The 12,500-nt window shown below is 39.0% G+C and overlaps 1 protein-coding gene across 2 annotated transcripts in view; it reads left to right on the top strand.

Annotated features, from left to right (window-relative positions):
• The window catches only part of plod2 (procollagen-lysine, 2-oxoglutarate 5-dioxygenase 2), a 145,278-nt gene that overhangs the window by 83,014 nt on the left and 49,764 nt on the right, over nucleotides 1–12,500 (top strand). The gene's annotated exons all lie outside the window — the stretch shown is intronic.

The raw sequence follows: 12,500 nt of genomic DNA, 5'->3' as shown, positions 1-12,500 counted from the left end.
TAGTTGAGAACACCTTTATTTAACCAGGTAGGCTAGTTGAGAACACCTTTATTTAACCAGGTAGGCTAGTTGAGAACACCTTTATTTAACCAGGTAGGCTAGTTGAGAACACCTTTATTTAACCAGGTAGACCAGTTGAGAACACCTTTATTTAACCAGGTAGGCTAGTTGAGATCACCTTTATTTAACCAGGTAGGCTAGTTGAGAACACCTTTATTTAACCAGGTAGGCTAGTTGAGAACACCTTTATTTAACCAGGTAGGCTAGTTGAGAACACCTTTATTTAACCAGGTAGGCTAGTTGAGAACACCTTTATTTAACCAGGTAGGCTAGTTGAGAACACCTTTATTTAACCAGGTAGGCTAGTTGAGAACACCTTTATTTAACCAGGTAGGCTAGTTGAGAACACCTTTATTTAACCAGGTAGGCTAGTTGAGAACACCTTTATTTAACCAGGTAGGCTAGTTGAGATCACCTTTATTTAACCAGGGAGGCTAGTTGAGAACACCTTTATTTAACCAGGTAGGCAAGTTGAGAACACCTTTATTTAACCAGGTAGGCAAGTTGAGAACACCTTTATTTAACCAGGTAGGCAAGTTGAGAACACCTTTATTTAACCAGGTAGGCAAGTTGAGAACACCTTTATTTAACCAGGTAGGCAAGTTGAGAACAAGTTCTCATTTACAATCATGACCTGGCCAGATTCTTAAGTAAATAACACAATCATTAATTCAGAGTCAGGTGAACAACTGTACTGTGATCTGGGGGAAATGCATCAGCATGTGACATTAGGAGGCTGCAGATTGCACAGGAGAAAACAGCAAGGATTGTTTTAAGGTGGAGATATGGTTCTTCTGTTGTAGTCATGCGCCAATGGTCATCAATCAACAAGATCATTGAAAAAAAAAACATGCCTATTTTATTTCATCATGTTCACCATTTAAAACAGCCAAACTCTATTCACAGCGCTATTCAGTTGGTAAGAGACAGACATTCAGTCAATATCAGGAATAGATTGTCCACCATCTGTTATCCAGACAGAAAAGATAAATAGGCAAAATAACTTTTCGATTTAGAGCAACAAAGATATTATCTGAGCCAGGAACCGTTCAAACTATAAATTCAATCAATACTTTAAAACCATTAAATATAAACAAACAATACTTTAAAACCATTAACTATAATACATAGGAACATTGTGCTGGACTATGGTAGATGATGGAATCAATCTATAATTTTAGATTGTTAGAGTATTTATCTGGTCAGTATATTAGTGTATTATGTCTGTTTGTAACAGTGTGTGAAAATGTGATCGTATTATAAATTGTATTTTACTGTTTAAGGACTCTTGGGAGATTAGTCCAAATGAGGACTAAAATAGATCCTGATCAAATCAAATATCCTCCTCTCCTCGTCCCCCTCCTTCTCCTCCTCTCTCCTCCTCTCAACTCCTTCTCCCAACTCCTCCTTCTTCTCCTCTCTCCTCCTCTCATTCTCTCTCTCCTCCTCCTCTCTCCTCCTCTCAACTCCTCCTCCTTCTTCTCCTCTCTCCTCCTCTCTCCTCCTCCTCTCTCCTCCTCTCCTCCTCTCTCTCCTCCTCTCTCTCCTCTCTCTCCTCCTCCTCTCTCCTCCTCCCAACTCCTTCTCCCAACTCCTCCTCCTTCTTCTCCTCCTCTCTCCTCCTCCTCTCTCCTCCTCTCCTCCTCCTCTCTCTCCTCTCTCCTCCCCTCAACTCCTCCTCCTCCTCCTACTGAAGGAGGAGTGATTACTAGAAACAAATAGTTTCCTCTTTTATCTGTGGATTAAATGATGTTGTAGAGAACACACTATTTTGTGTGACTCAAAATGGGTCAAAATTCTACAAATATCCAGGAAAAAAAGGATATTGTGCATTTCAGGTAAAATAACAACCCAATGTTTATATCCCCGGACAAATGAGCTAGCAACAGCAAATGTTGGTTTTGCTATTTTAACCTGTGTGTCTCGATCGTGTCTGGATCATGTCTGGTTCATGTCTGATGTGGATGTGCAAAATATCAATATGCGTGTCTGGATCGTGACTAGTGTGGATGTACAAACATGCGTTTGCCCGGTCTACACAACATGTAACCCTCCCAATAATAACAGGCGGTGCTCCCTGGGTCCCTGTAGACCCGTACTAAACACTAACACTCTAGCTAGAGGAAGCAGAGAGCTGCTGTGGTAGAGGAAATGGCTTTGGGGTTTTCATTGAGCTTCACTTAAAGGGGTGTCACTGTCAACCAGCCATCGTCTTAGTGGCTTGCTCAGTAGGGCTTGTATCCACCCGGGGTAAATTACTGCGGTCAGCAGATATTTTTTTCCCACAAAGTTCGGCCAAGGCAGGCAATGTCTGAACAGATATCAGTGGCAGGAGTAACTGTCTCTATAGACATATCAGTGACAGGAGTAACTGTCTTTATAGACATATCAGTGACAGGAGTAACTGTCTCTATAGACATATCAGTGACAGGAGTAACTGTCTCTATAGACATATATATATCAGTGACAGGAGTAACTGTCTCTATAGACATATCAGTGACAATAGTAACTGTCTCTATGGACATATCAGTGACAGGAGTAACTGTCTCTATAGACATATCCGTGACAGGAGTAACTGTCTCTATAGACATATCAGTGACAGGAGTAACTGTCTTTATAGACATATCAGTGACAGGAGTAACTGTCTCTATTGACATATCAGTGACAGGAGTAACTGTCTCTATAGACATATCAGTGACAGGAGGAACTGTCTCTATAGACATATCAGTGACAGGAGTAACTGTCTCTATAGACATCAGTGACAGGAGTAACTGTCTCTATAGACATATCAGTGACAGGAGTAACTGTCTCTATAGATATATCAGTGACAGGAGTAACTGTCTCTATAGACATATCAGTGGCAGGAGTAACTGTCTCTATAGACATATCAGTGACAGGAGTAACTGTCTCTATAGACATATCAGTGACAGGAGTAACTGTCTCTATAGACATATCAGTGACAGGAGTAACTGTCTTTATAGACATATCAGTGACAGGAGTAACTGTCTCTATAGACATATCAGTGACAGGAGTAACTGTCTCTATAGACATATCAGTGACAGGAGTAACTGTCTCTATAGACATATATGTATATCAGTGACATGAGTAACTGTCTCTATAGACATATCAGTGACAATAGTAACTGTCTCTATGGACTTATCAGTGACAGAAGTAACTGTCTCTATAGCCATATCAGTGACAGGAGTAACTGTCTTTATAGACATATCAGTGACAGGAGTAACTGTCTCTATAGACATATCAGTGACAGGAGTAACTGTCTCTATAGACATATATATATCAGTGACAGGAGTAACTGTCTCTATAGACATATCAGTGACAATAGTAACTGTCTCTATGGACATATCAGTGACAGGAGTAACTGTCTCTATAGACATATCCGTGACAGGAGTAACTGTCTCTATAGACATATCAGTGACAGGAGTAACTGTCTTTATAGACATATCAGTGACAGGAGTAACTGTCTCTATTGACATATCAGTGACAGGAGTAACTGTCTCTATAGACATATCAGTGACAGGAGGAACTGTCTCTATAGACATATCAGTGACAGGAGTAACTGTCTCTATAGACATCAGTGACAGGAGTAACTGTCTCTATAGACATATCAGTGACAGGAGTAACTGTCTCTATAGATATATCAGTGACAGGAGTAACTGTCTCTATAGACATATCAGTGGCAGGAGTAACTGTCTCTATAGACATATCAGTGACAGGAGTAACTGTCTCTATAGACATATCAGTGACAGGAGTAACTGTCTCTATAGACATATCAGTGACAGGAGTAACTGTCTTTATAGACATATCAGTGACAGGAGTAACTGTCTCTATAGACATATCAGTGACAGGAGTAACTGTCTCTATAGACATATCAGTGACAGGAGTAACTGTCTCTATAGACATATATGTATATCAGTGACATGAGTAACTGTCTCTATAGACATATCAGTGACAATAGTAACTGTCTCTATGGACTTATCAGTGACAGAAGTAACTGTCTCTATAGACATATCAGTGACAGGAGTAACTGTCTTTATAGACATATCAGTGACAGGAGTAACTGTCTCTATAGACATATCAGTGACAGGAGTAACTGTCTCTATAGACATATATATATATATCAGTGACAGGAGTAACTGTCTCTATAGACATATCAGTGACAATAGTAACTGTCTCTATGGACATATCAGTGACAGGAGTAACTGTCTCTATAGACATATCCGTGACAGGAGTAACTGTCTCTATAGACATATCAGTGACAGGAGTAACTGTCTTTATAGACATATCAGTGACAGGAGTAACTGTCTCTATAGACATATCAGTGACAGGAGTAACTGTCTCTATAGGCATATATGTATATCAGTGACAGGAGTAACTGTCTCTATAGACATATATGTATATCAGTGACAGGAGTAACTGTCTCTATAGACATAGCAGTGACAGGAGTAAACTGTCTCTATAGACATATATGTATATCAGTGACAGGAGTAACTGTCTCTATAGACATATATGTATATCAGTGACAGGAGTAACTGTCTCTATAGACATATCAGGGACAATAGTAACTGTCTCTATGGACATATCAGTGACAGGAGTAACTGTCTTTATAGACATATCAGTGACAGGAGTAACTGTCTCTATAGACATATCAGTGACAGGAGTAACTGTCTTTATAGACATATCAGTGACAGGAGTAACTGTCTCTATAGACATATCAGTGACAGGAGTAACTGTCTCTATAGACATATATATATATATCAGTGACATGAGTAACTGTCTCTATAGACATATCAGTGACATAGTAACTGTCTCTATGGACATATCAGTGACAGGAGTAACTGTCTCTATAGACATATCAGTGACAGGAGTAACTGTCTCTATAGACATATCAGTGACAGGAGTAACTGTCTCTATAGACATATCAGTGACAGGAGTAACTGTCTCTATAGACATATCAGTGACAGGAGTAACTGTCTCTATAGACATATCAGTGACAGGAGTAACTGTCTCTATAGACATATCAGTGGCAGGAGTAACTGTCTCTATAGACATATCAGTGGCAGGAGTAACTGTCTCTATAGACATATCAGTGACAGGAGTAACTGTCTCTATAGACATATCAGTGACAGGAGTAACTGTCTTTATAGACATATCAGTGACAGGAGTAACTGTCTCTATAGACATATCAGTGACAGGAGTAACTGTCTCTATAGACATATCAGTGACAGGAGTAACTGTCTCTATAGGCATATATGTATATCAGTGACATGAGTAACTGTCTCTATAGACATATCAGTGACAATTCTAACTGTCTCTATGGACATATCAGTGACAGGAGTAACTGTCTCTATAGACATATCAGTGACAGGAGTAACTGTCTTTATAGACTAATCAGTGACAGGAGTAACTGTCTCTATAGACATATCAGTGACAGGAGTAACTGTCTCTATAGACATATATATATATATCAGTGACAGGAGTAACTGTCTCTATAGACATATCCGTGATAATAGTAACTGCCTCTATGGACATATCAGTGACAGGAGTAACTGTCTCTATAGACATATCCGTGACAGGAGTAACTGTCTCTATAGACATATCAGTGACAGGAGTAACTGTCTTTATAGACATATCAGTGACAGGAGTAACTGTCTCTATAGACATATCAGTGACAGGAGTAACTGTCTTTATAGACATATCAGTGACAGGAGTAACTGTCTCTATAGACATATCAGTGACAGGAGTAACTGTCTCTATAGACATATCAGTGACAGGAGTAACTGTCTCTATAGACATATCAGTGACAGGAGTAACTGTCTCTATAGACATATATGTATATCAGTGACAGGAGTAACTGTCTCTATAGACATATATGTATATCAGTGACAGGAGTAACTGTCTCTATAGACATATCAGTGACAATAGTAACTGTCTCTATGGACATATCAGTGACAGGAGTAACTGTCTCTATAGACATACCAGTGACAGGAGTAACTGTCTCTATAGACATATCAGTGACAGGAGTAACTGTCTTTATAGACATATCAGTGACAGGAGTAACTGTCTCTATAGACATATCAGTGACAGGAGTAACTGTCTCTATAGACATATATATATCAGTGACAGGAGTAACTGTCTCTATAGACATATCGGTGACAATAGTAACTGTCTCTATGGACATCAGTGACAGGAGTAACTGCCTCTATAGACATATCAGTGACAGGAGTAACTGTCTTTATAGACATATCAGTAAGAGGAGTAACTGTCTCTATAGACATATCAGTGACAGGAGTAACTGTCTCTATAGACATATCAGTGACAGGAGTAACTGTCTCTATAGACATATCAGTGACAGGAGTAACTGTCTCTCTAGACATATCAGTGACAGGAGTAACTGTCTCTATAGACATATCAGTGACAGGAGTAACTGTCTCTATAGACATATCAGTGACAGGAGTAACTGTCTCTATAGACATATCAGTGACAGGAGTAACTGTCTCTCTAGACATATCAGTGACAGGAGTAACTGTCTCTATAGACATATCCGTGACAGGAGTAACTGTCTCTATAGACATATCCGTGACAGGAGTAACTGTCTCTATAGACATATCAGTGACAGGAGTAACTGTCTCTATAGACATATCAGTGACAGGAGTAACTGTCTCTATAGACATATCAGTGACAGGAGTAACTGTCTCTATAGACATATCAGTGACAGGAGTAACTGTCTCTATAGACATATCAGTGACAGGAGTAACTGTCTCTATAGACATATCATTGACGGGAGTAACTGTCTCTATAGACATATCAGTGACAGGAGTAACTGTCTCTATAGACATATCAGTGACAGGAGTAACTGTCTCTATAGACATATCAGTGACAGGAGTAACTGTCTCTATAGACATATCAGTGACAGGAGTAACTGTCTCTATAGACATATCAGTGACATGAGTAACTGTCTCTATAGACATATATATATCAGTGACAGGAGTAACTGTCTCTATAGACATATCAGTGACAGGAGTAACTGTCTCTATAGACATATCAGTGACAGGAGTAACTGTCTTTATAGACATATCAGTGACAGGAGTAACTGTCTCTATAGACATATCAGTGACAGGAGTAACTGTCTCTATAGACATATCAGTGACAGGAGTAACTGTCTCTATAGACATATATGTATATCAGTGACATGAGTAACTGTCTCTATAGACATATCAGTGACAATAGTAACTGTCTCTATGGACTTATCAGTGACAGAAGTAACTGTCTCTATAGACATATCAGTGACAGGAGTAACTGTCTTTATAGACATATCAGTGACAGGAGTAACTGTCTCTATAGACATATCAGTGACAGGAGTAACTGTCTCTATAGACATATATATATCAGTGACAGGAGTAACTGTCTCTATAGACATATCAGTGACAATAGTAACTGTCTCTATGGACATATCAGTGACAGGAGTAACTGTCTCTATAGACATATCCGTGACAGGAGTAACTGTCTCTATAGACATATCAGTGACAGGAGTAACTGTCTTTATAGACATATCAGTGACAGGAGTAACTGTCTCTATTGACATATCAGTGACAGGAGTAACTGTCTCTATAGACATATCAGTGACAGGAGGAACTGTCTCTATAGACATATCAGTGACAGGAGTAACTGTCTCTATAGACATCAGTGACAGGAGTAACTGTCTCTATAGACATATCAGTGACAGGAGTAACTGTCTCTATAGATATATCAGTGACAGGAGTAACTGTCTCTATAGACATATCAGTGGCAGGAGTAACTGTCTCTATAGACATATCAGTGACAGGAGTAACTGTCTCTATAGACATATCAGTGACAGGAGTAACTGTCTCTATAGACATATCAGTGACAGGAGTAACTGTCTTTATAGACATATCAGTGACAGGAGTAACTGTCTCTATAGACATATCAGTGACAGGAGTAACTGTCTCTATAGACATATCAGTGACAGGAGTAACTGTCTCTATAGACATATATGTATATCAGTGACATGAGTAACTGTCTCTATAGACATATCAGTGACAATAGTAACTGTCTCTATGGACTTATCAGTGACAGAAGTAACTGTCTCTATAGACATATCAGTGACAGGAGTAACTGTCTTTATAGACATATCAGTGACAGGAGTAACTGTCTCTATAGACATATCAGTGACAGGAGTAACTGTCTCTATAGACATATATATATATATCAGTGACAGGAGTAACTGTCTCTATAGACATATCAGTGACAATAGTAACTGTCTCTATGGACATATCAGTGACAGGAGTAACTGTCTCTATAGACATATCCGTGACAGGAGTAACTGTCTCTATAGACATATCAGTGACAGGAGTAACTGTCTTTATAGACATATCAGTGACAGGAGTAACTGTCTCTATAGACATATCAGTGACAGGAGTAACTGTCTCTATAGGCATATATGTATATCAGTGACAGGAGTAACTGTCTCTATAGACATATATGTATATCAGTGACAGGAGTAACTGTCTCTATAGACATAGCAGTGACAGGAGTAACTGTCTCTATAGACATATATGTATATCAGTGACAGGAGTAACTGTCTCTATAGACATATATGTATATCAGTGACAGGAGTAACTGTCTCTATAGACATATCAGGGACAATAGTAACTGTCTCTATGGACATATCAGTGACAGGAGTAACTGTCTTTATAGACATATCAGTGACAGGAGTAACTGTCTCTATAGACATATCAGTGACAGGAGTAACTGTCTTTATAGACATATCAGTGACAGGAGTAACTGTCTCTATAGACATATCAGTGACAGGAGTAACTGTCTCTATAGACATATATATATATCAGTGACATGAGTAACTGTCTCTATAGACATATCAGTGACAATAGTAACTGTCTCTATGGACATATCAGTGACAGGAGTAACTGTCTCTATAGACATATCAGTGACAGGAGTAACTGTCTCTATAGACATATCAGTGACAGGAGTAACTGTCTCTATAGACATATCAGTGACAGGAGTAACTGTCTCTATAGACATATCAGTGACAGGAGTAACTGTCTCTATAGACATATCAGTGACAGGAGTAACTGTCTCTATAGACATATCAGTGGCAGGAGTAACTGTCTCTATAGACATATCAGTGGCAGGAGTAACTGTCTCTATAGACATATCAGTGACAGGAGTAACTGTCTCTATAGACATATCAGTGACAGGAGTAACTGTCTTTATAGACATATCAGTGACAGGAGTAACTGTCTCTATAGACATATCAGTGACAGGAGTAACTGTCTCTATAGACATATCAGTGACAGGAGTAACTGTCTCTATAGGCATATATGTATATCAGTGACATGAGTAACTGTCTCTATAGACATATCAGTGACAATTCTAACTGTCTCTATGGACATATCAGTGACAGGAGTAACTGTCTCTATAGACATATCAGTGACAGGAGTAACTGTCTTTATAGACTAATCAGTGACAGGAGTAATTGTCTCTATAGACATATCAGTGACAGGAGTAACTGTCTCTATAGACATATATATATATCAGTGACAGGAGTAACTGTCTCTATAGACATATCCGTGATAATAGTAACTGCCTCTATGGACATATCAGTGACAGGAGTAACTGTCTCTATAGACATATCCGTGACAGGAGTAACTGTCTCTATAGACATATCAGTGACAGGAGTAACTGTCTTTATAGACATATCAGTGACAGGAGTAACTGTCTCTATAGACATATCAGTGACAGGAGTAACTGTCTTTATAGACATATCAGTGACAGGAGTAACTGTCTCTATAGACATATCAGTGACAGGAGTAACTGTCTCTATAGACATATCAGTGACAGGAGTAACTGTCTCTATAGACATATCAGTGACAGGAGTAACTGTCTCTATAGACATATATGTATATCAGTGACAGGAGTAACTGTCTCTATAGACATATATGTATATCAGTGACAGGAGTAACTGTCTCTATAGACATATCAGTGACAATAGTAACTGTCTCTATGGACATATCAGTGACAGGAGTAACTGTCTCTATAGACATACCAGTGACAGGAGTAACTGTCTCTATAGACATATCAGTGACAGGAGTAACTGTCTTTATAGACATATCAGTGACAGGAGTAACTGTCTCTATAGACATATCAGTGACAGGAGTAACTGTCTCTATAGACATATATATATCAGTGACAGGAGTAACTGTCTCTATAGACATATCGGGTGACAATAGTAACTGTCTCTATGGACATCAGTGACAGGAGTAACTGCCTCTATAGACATATCAGTGACAGGAGTAACTGTCTTTATAGACATATCAGTAAGAGGAGTAACTGTCTCTATAGACATATCAGTGACAGGAGTAACTGTCTCTATAGACATATCAGTGACAGGAGTAACTGTCTCTATAGACATATCAGTGACAGGAGTAACTGTCTCTCTAGACATATCAGTGACAGGAGTAACTGTCTCTATAGACATATCAGTGACAGGAGTAACTGTCTCTATAGGACATATCAGTGACAGGAGTAACTGTCTCTATAGACATATCAGTGACAGGAGTAACTGTCTCTCTAGACATATCAGTGACAGGAGTAACTGTCTCTATAGACATATCCGTGACAGGAGTAACTGTCTCTATAGACATATCCGTGACAGGAGTAACTGTCTCTATAGGACATATCAGTGACAGGAGTAACTGTCTCTATAGACATATCAGTGACAGGAGTAACTGTCTCTATAGACATATCAGTGACAGGAGTAACTGTCTCTATAGAACATATCAGTGACAGGAGTAACTGTCTCTATAGACATATCAGTGACAGGAGTAACTGTCTCTATAGACATATCATTGACGGGAGGTAACTGTCTCTATAGACATATCAGTGACAGGAGTAACTGTCTCTATAGACATATCAGTGACAGGAGTAACTGTCTCTATAGACATATCAGTGACAGGAGTAACTGTCTCTATAGACATATCAGTGACAGGAGTAACTGTCTCTATAGACATATCAGTGACATGAGTAACTGTCTCTATAGACATATATATATCAGTGACAGGAGTAACTGTCTCTATAGACATATCAGTGACAGGAGTAACTGTCTCTATAGACATATCAGTGACAGGAGTAACTGTCTTTATAGACATATCAGTGACAGGAGTAACTGTCTTTATAGACATATCAGTGACAGGAGCAACTTTCTCTATAGACATATCAGTGACAGGAGTAACTGTCTCTATAGACATATCAGTGACAGGAGTAACTGTCTCCTATAGACATAATCAGTGACAGGAGTAACTGTCTCTATAGACATATTAGTGACAAATAGTAACTGTCTCTATGGACATATCAGTGACAGGAGTAACTGTCTCTATAGACATATCCGTGACAGGAGTAACTGTCTCTATAGACATATCAGTGACAGGAGTAACTGTCTCTATAGACATATCAGTGACAGGAGTAACTGTCTCTATAGACATATCAGTGACAGGAGTAACTGTCTCTATAGACATATCAGTGACAGGAGTAACTGTCTCTATAGACATATCAGTGACAGGAGTAACTGTCTCTATAGACATATCAGTGACAGGAGTAACTGTCTCTATAGACATATCAGTGGCAGGAGTAACTGTCTCTATAGACATATCAGTGACAGGAGTAAGAACTGTTTGTTAGAATGTGTCTGTCCGTCCGTCTGTCTGTCACTCTATTTTTCAGTTCTTGCGAGGATAGAACAAAGACATTTGGTGGAATGTTTAGAAGCCTGGATGGTTACGCAGAATATATCATCAGGTCAATGGAGGCTGCTGAGGGGAGGACAGCTCATAGTAACGGCTGGAATGGAGTCAATGGAATGTTATCATTCATGTGGTTTCCATGTGGTTTATACCATTCCATTGACTCCATTCCAGTCTTTACTATGAGCCGTCCTCCCCTCAGCAGCCTCCACTGGCTAAAGTACAGATCTTACCACCGCACTTACCCTACAACATACCCTACATGGACAAACGTTTAAGAACACTCATTCAATGTTTGTTTTTTTCTACATTGTTGAACAATAGTGAAGACATCAAAACTAGGAAATAACACCTATGGAATCATTTAGTAACCAAAAAAGTGTGAAACAAATCTAAACATATTTTATATTTGAGATTCTTCAAAGTAGCCACCGTTTGCCTTGATGATAGCATTCTCTCAACCAGCTTCATGACGTAGACACCTGGAATGCATTTCATTCATCAGGTGTGCCTCTTAAAAGTTCATTTATGGAATATTTTTCCTTCTTAATGCATTTGAGCCAATCAGTTGTGTTGTGACAAGGTAGGGGTGGTATACAGAAGATATCCCTATTTGGTAAAAGACCAAGTCCATATTATGGCAAG

This window comes from Oncorhynchus kisutch, linkage group LG11 (genome assembly GCF_002021735.2).
Source record: "Oncorhynchus kisutch isolate 150728-3 linkage group LG11, Okis_V2, whole genome shotgun sequence".
Taxonomy (NCBI): domain Eukaryota; kingdom Metazoa; phylum Chordata; class Actinopteri; order Salmoniformes; family Salmonidae; genus Oncorhynchus; species Oncorhynchus kisutch.
The sequence above is the reverse complement of the archived record's forward strand: the minus strand, read 5'-3'. Positions and strand labels throughout refer to the sequence as shown.